Here is a 7,154-nt window from a genome sequence, read left to right on the forward strand (position 1 = left end):
CTCTCTCTCTCTCTCTCTCTCTCTCTCTCTCTCTCTCTCTCTCTCTCTCTCTCTCTCTCTCTCTCAACACATATAAGCACTCGGTATCTTTTTTCTAGAGATTAGAGATTCATTGTTATGTTCCACATTAGGATTACTATGCAGGCCACCCTCTTAGGTTTGAAAATGTCAAGAAAACGGTTAATTTAAAATGTCATCTCCTAACTTAACAGATTAAGCCAGAGGACCGAAAACAGAATAAAACAGGACTGGACAGTATATGTCACTTATACAAGCTGCTTTTATTTCTAGTACAGTATGACAATTTTTATTTTGGGGGGGGGGGGGGGGGTGATCCTTGACAGTGCATAAGAGTGAAAAGCGACGGCGTTTTGTTTGTAAGAGAACAGGTTGTACTACAAATGACTTGATTTATTGATATCACATGTATGTATGACACCTAAATTATGCTAGGAATGTCTGAAATCTCCTTAGAAGGATATTTTGGCCCTGAGAAGGGCCGAGTTTGGTGTATACTAGGGTGGTCGATTTAGCTTATGCACGCTCTCCACGGATACGGCGAGCAAGCTGAATGTCCTTTGGCATGATGGTGACACGCTTGGCGTGGATGGCACAGAGGTTAGTGTCCTCGAAGAGACCGACCAGGTAAGCCTCGGATGCCTCCTGTAAAGCCATGACGGCAGACGACTGGAAGCGAAGATCGGTCTTGAAGTCCTGGGCAATCTCGCGCACCAGACGCTGGAAGGGAAGTTTCCTGATGAGCAACTCGGTGCTCTTCTGGTAACGACGGATCTCACGCAGGGCGACCGTTCCGGGCCTGTAACGGTGAGGCTTCTTCACACCCCCTGTGGCAGGAGCAGACTTGCGTGCTGCCTTGGTGGCCAGCTGCTTACGAGGAGCCTTGCCTCCCGTGGACTTGCGAGCAGTCTGCTTGGTGCGAGCCATGGTGAACAACTGTGGTTTGTGATGGCCGGCGCCGAAAAATTTTTGCTTATATACGCCGTCTCGAGGCGCTTGCTCGAGCGCCATTGGCTGCTCGACTCGCCTACGTCACCCCGTTGCCCCTCCCCTCCTTCCTCTGGCTGCAGCCAACAGGCGGCTCACCTCAATCACTATTATCGCTGATTTTGCTCTATTTTTTGGATTTGTGCAAAAGTCATTTCACAGGGACGTGAAACAGACGAGTAGGCAACTGCAGTTTTGAAAGCGTTGTGAGAAAGCCGTGTCTACTCGACCACAAGCGTAAAGTAAGGGCAGGCAGGAGTTGCAATGCTACTAGTACGTCCGCTTGATGGGATATAGTCGGGAAATCGTGCGGCTACAACTTCCAAGACAAACCACACACAGACATAGATTCCCAAGTCCTCACCATCCAGAATAACATCATACAAGCAGCTGATGCTACCATTCCAAAAACAACCCACAAAACCAGATACTCCTTTTTTCCTTCGATCAGAACAAAAAGGCTACTCTCCTGCTATCACAACAGATTCACCCACAACCTTCACAGATACAATCAAGTAAACACAGACCTCACTATACTCAAAAACCACATACTCAACAGCCTTGACCAAGACCATGCTAACAACTGGGAGAAACTCATACATAAAGCTGAAATACAGAGAAAAACAACTCCACAACAATTCTGGAACTTCATAAAGAGGATCAGAGGAAACTCCTCCTCTTCTGCCTTTACATACATCACTCACAACAATCAAAACTACACCGATCCCTCAGAAGTAATAGGCATATTCAAACAACACTGGCAGGACATCTTCAATCCCCACCCCCCACAACCAACAGCAATACAAAACATAAACAGAGTAGAAACATGGATACGACACAACCCTCATGCCATCACACACTACCCTACCATTGACCTCACGACACTAGACGACTTAGAAAGTGACCTCACAGAATCAATACTACCTGAAGAAGTTAAACTCATGCTCAAGAACACCAGACGTAAAGCCCCAGGAGCCTCTGGCATTGGCCAAGCTCTCCTCAAGCAACTTCCAGACCCCCTAATCCTTGCACTCACAGACGTCTACAACGCCTCACTAGCATCAGGATATTTCCCAAGCCCATTCAAAGAAGCCACAGCAATCCTCATTCCAAAACCCCAAAAATCCCCGACAGACCCTAAGAACTACAGACCGATCAGCTTACTAGAGACATTAGGGAAAGTATACGAAAAACTCATTAATCATAAACTCAGGAATCACCTAGAACACAAAAACATATTGACAGACAAACAATTTGGCTTCAGACAACACCGCTCAACACAAGACGCACTGAACATAATAACAAACTACCTCTCCATAAATAAACACCAGAGGGCCAAGTCGGCCCTCATTGCAAAGGACGTCGAAAAGGCTTTTGACACTGTATGGCACGACGGCCTACGTTACAAACTCTGCACTCTGTTTCAACTATCTGACAGCATGCAGAGGCTACTCTGCAGCTTTCTAACAAATAGAAAGATGCAGATCAAATTCCTCAGCAAGCTGTCAGGTTATTTCAACCTAAATGCAGGTGTCCCTCAGGGCTCAGTTCTTTCACCAACCTTATACATACTCTATATAAACGACATCCCTGACCCAATATACTGGACATCAATGACCCTTTGCTACGCTGACGACGTAACCCAACTGATCACAGACTATACGATTAACGCCCTCACACGGAAAGCACAACAAGAAATAGACAAAGTCACCCTCTGGGAACACGACTGGCGAATAAAAACAAACCCCAACAAGTCAAAAATTACATACTTTTTCTACAACAAACGACGTAACCCTGACCCAGTAAAACTCTACTCTCAATCACCAGATGCAACCCAGATCCCAAGAGTCAACAAAACCACAGTACTTGGACTCACACTAGACTTCAACCTTCGCTTTCACACACACATAACACCCAAGAAAGCTATAGCCTCAAACGCTCTATCAAAACTCTACCCACTCAAACATGCCTCCCAAGCCACCAAGCTCTATTTATACAAAACACTTATTCTCCCACTCCTAACATATGCACCGATCCCACTCACACTTGCAGCACCAACAAATAGGAAGAAACTCCAGCGTACCCAGAACAGGGCTCTGAGATGGGTGTTCAATACCCACTGGCAGGACTTCACCACCAGTGAGGCCCTGCATGAGTGGGCGAACATCCCACCTCTGAACATAACCTGGGATACTATGGGGAAGAAACAGATTGACAGAATTCTCACCTATCATGACAACTACGACACGTTCCTCAGAAACGTCCTAAGCAGACCCAGACATACGCACAACCTCTTTAACCTGATTGACGATCCACCTCCTGCTCCGTCCTTTACATAACCCCTCTCCTATAATATCACTACTCAAATAACCAAACTTCCAACTATAGCCTCCTAACTCTTCTCCCCCCTCTTTAGGGGGGGACCAACTAGCTCCCGTTTTCTGGTGCCTTGGGTGGGGCGCGATGCTGATTAGCAGATCTAAGACCACATCTGGAGTGAGCCCCCAGGACACACCCAGCTGAGGGCTGCTGTCTCCGTGGGTGCTCAGAAAAGACGAAATGTTGTCACAGAGATCCGATTCCTTGCCTTCACTGCCTAGTCTGGTCATAACGATTTCAATGCCATGCAGCTGGGTCTAGCCCTGGCACTTTACCTCATACTGAAAACCCTTCCTCTCACCCCCACTAATTCTTCCCCTATCCCCACTTCCACGCTCACCCATCAGGGTATCTTGACCTATATTTAAATGAATGAATGAATGGCATTCGTCAATTCGATTCACACAACTTCAACACCATGACTGGACGCGGCAAGGGAGGCAAGGGACTCGGAAAGGGTGGCGCCAAGCGTCATCGTAAGGTGCTACGTGACAACATCCAGGGCATCACCAAGCCCGCTATTCGTCGCTTAGCTCGTCGTGGCGGCGTGAAGCGTATTTCGGGTCTCATCTACGAAGAGACCCGTGGCGTCCTGAAGGTGTTCCTCGAGAACGTCATCCGTGATGCTGTAACCTACACGGAACACGCCAAGAGGAAGACCGTCACTGCTATGGACGTGGTGTACGCTCTGAAGCGCCAGGGTCGTACCCTCTACGGATTCGGCGGATAAGAGCTTGGCTAATCCATCGATTCCACCCACCACCACCTCAAAACGGGACCTAATTAGGTCCCTATACTTTTTTACTGAAGGGCTTAATAGACGATAACATAAATTGTTTTGATATCAGCTAGCACATTGGGTCTTATGAAATCTATTTTTTATCCTCGCATGCTTAAAGGGACTCTGATTGGGGAGGGAGGGGGGGGGGGGGAAGGTTTGTTACGTTATATACTAGCAGAGCAGGATCATTGGTGGGGGGTGAGGGGGAGAGAGAGAGAGAGAGAGAGAGAGATCTTTCCCAACTCTTCCTTTTTACATGAGTGAGCTACCCGTTTTATTCATTTTATCCTTCTCAGAGCTGTTTTGATAGTATCCAAATGATGGTAAATGAAAAGGGAGGACACGAATATCTACCCAGAATTCAGGACTGGCAATCGATATGCATGTTTGAGTGCGAATCTTTTTCTCTCTCAACTTAGGTATACGTTTATGTCGTACCTAAAAGCGAGAACCACACTATTGGGACAAGTATGCAAGGCCCAATTTTCCTAACAAGCACAGTTAATTTTGTTATTTTCGAACATTTCTTTCCAAATTGGTTTATCCAATTAACAGTATTATATTAAGATCATGAATTGCTGGGTTAGGTTAGGTTAGGTTAGGTTAGGTTAGGTTAGCTTAGGTTAGGTTAGGTTAGGTTAGCTTAGCTTAGCTTAGCTTGGGTTAGCTTAGGTTAGGTTAGGTTAGCTTAGCTTGGGTTAGCATAGGTTAGGTTAGGTTTGATTACATTTCTATGTTAGATTTAACTCAAATTCAAAACAATTGCAGTCATTCGGCTTGTTAGTCAACTTGCCTCTAATAGGGGCAATTTGTCTAACAAGACTATTTAGTTTTGTGTGCATATATATATATATATATATATATATATATATATATATATATATATATATATATATATATATATATATATATATATATATATATATATATATATATATATATATATATATATATATATATATATATATATATATATATATATATATATATATATATATATATATATATATATATATTATAGCTTCAAGACTCCGAACCAATATAGAAGCATCAAGAGGAAGTGCTTGTGTTATGGGCCAATAGGCCTTCTGCAGTTACTTCCATTCTTATGTTTTTATTCCCATTGGTTCGTGTTTTATCTTGTGTAAATGTCAATCACCTTACCCAAAACTTTGGTACCATATCACCTCACCCATGTGTATATATAAATATATATATATATATATATATATATATATATATATATATATATATATATAATATACAGAGTAAATCTACCCCAAAAGTAATGATTTATTTGTCTACAAAACTAAACTCTTTTTGGAATCATATGAGGCCCCTCCACTGAGGGGGGAGGCCTGGATGTTTATTGTCATGTGTATTCATGCTGCTTGCATGTCATCGTTTATTTTGCCTTTGTTGTTTTCTTGACAGCTTTCTTTGCCTTGGGTGGTTTGGGAGATTTTGAAGCTCTCTTTATTTTGGGCTTTTTGTTCCCAACAACAAGCTGCTGCTGCTGCTTCTTTTTCAAGGCTGTAGGTGGTTTGTTGCTTGTGGCGGCTTTCTTGGGAGTTACCACGGCCTTCTTTGCTGCTGTAGATGGTTTCTTGGTTGTGGTGGCTTTCTTGGGAGTTAGAACGGCCCTCTTCTCTGCTACGGCCAGCTTGAATGATCCACTAGCTCCACTTCCCTTGGTCTGAACAAGAATGCCGTCAGCCACTGCTTTCTTGAGAAATCTTCGGATGTAAATGGCGATCTTGGCAGCCTCGACTTTGTTGTTGGCAACAACGTACTTCTTGATTGCTTGTAGAGACGAGCCCTTACGGTCTTTGAGTGCTGCGACCGCGGCTAGAACCATTTGACTAGTTTTCGGGTGAGCAACCTGGACGCGAGGTTTCCTGGTGGTGGCCACCACAGCAGCAGCCGCAGCCTTCTTGGTAGGCTTTGCTTCTACCATGATGATGATGAGATAACCAAGGTGATGAGAGACGCTCAGACAGTCACGGGGGAATGATGCTGCCGCCGCTTGAGCCGAACCTATTTATGTGCCGGCACGGTACAGAAGCTGCAACCTGGCAACTCGTCCACCAATCACAACGGTTGGTTTTACGGCTCCGAAACCTGGATCCCATATCTTCTCTAAAATAGAAGCATTTGTTCATGTTCTTTGTAAAAGTATCATAAAGCAGGACAGATGAGACAAATATCATAAAAACTGAAGAGCAGATGAGCACACACATGTATGTATTACAAAAGAAAATCCACAAATTCATTAGAAATTGGCAGGGCAGGCTGAGGAAGTAGGTAGATGTAAAATGTCTGTAAATGGCGAAAGAACATAAACCCAAGACTGAATAAACGATGTTAAATATCCATGCCAAGGAGACAAAAATATGTTAGGATACAATTACCATTAAGACACCACAAGAAGGTCCGTATCCTGCCGTGATGACTAAAAAGAGTTGGTTATTAGCCACAATGTGTAGGCAGTCTCATGCCAACGGCCATACCACGTTGAGAACACCGCTTCTCGTCCGATCAGCGAAGTTAAGCAACGTTGGGTTTGGTTAGTACTTGGATGGGTGACCGCCTGGGAACACCAAATGCTGTTGGCAATAATGTTTTTTGTTTTGTTTTGTTTTGTTTCGTTTGTTTTTGTTTGAATGGCTGGCTCCACGGGAAATTCACGGAGTTGTGTGGAATAAGGCCTGGTAAAATGAATTAATATGTATGTCATGTTTAAAACAAACTCGCTTAATATAGTGTGTGAGGCTTTATACAAAAACAAACAACCAAAACAAAACATGTTGTTTTATATATATATATATATATATATATATATATATATATATATATATATATATATATATATATATATATATATATATATATATATATATATATATATATATATATATATATAGCTTAATCCGGGTTTGAACTCGCAACTCCAAGAATACGCATCACTTATATACACTTTACCACTGGA

At 43.3% G+C, this 7,154-nt stretch overlaps 1 non-coding gene across 1 annotated transcript; it reads left to right on the forward strand.

The window, feature by feature from the left end:
• The first annotated feature begins 6,661 nt into the window (after nt 1-6,661).
• On the forward strand, nt 6,662-6,780 carry LOC138361531 (5S ribosomal RNA). The gene has a single exon (XR_011227012.1). It is a non-coding gene; the product is annotated as a 5S ribosomal RNA (ribosomal RNA).
• The last annotated feature ends 374 nt before the right edge of the window (nt 6,781-7,154 follow it).

This window comes from Procambarus clarkii, unplaced genomic scaffold (assembly GCF_040958095.1).
Source record: "Procambarus clarkii isolate CNS0578487 unplaced genomic scaffold, FALCON_Pclarkii_2.0 HiC_scaffold_443, whole genome shotgun sequence".
In the NCBI taxonomy this organism is placed as follows: Eukaryota; Metazoa; Arthropoda; class Malacostraca; order Decapoda; family Cambaridae; genus Procambarus; species Procambarus clarkii.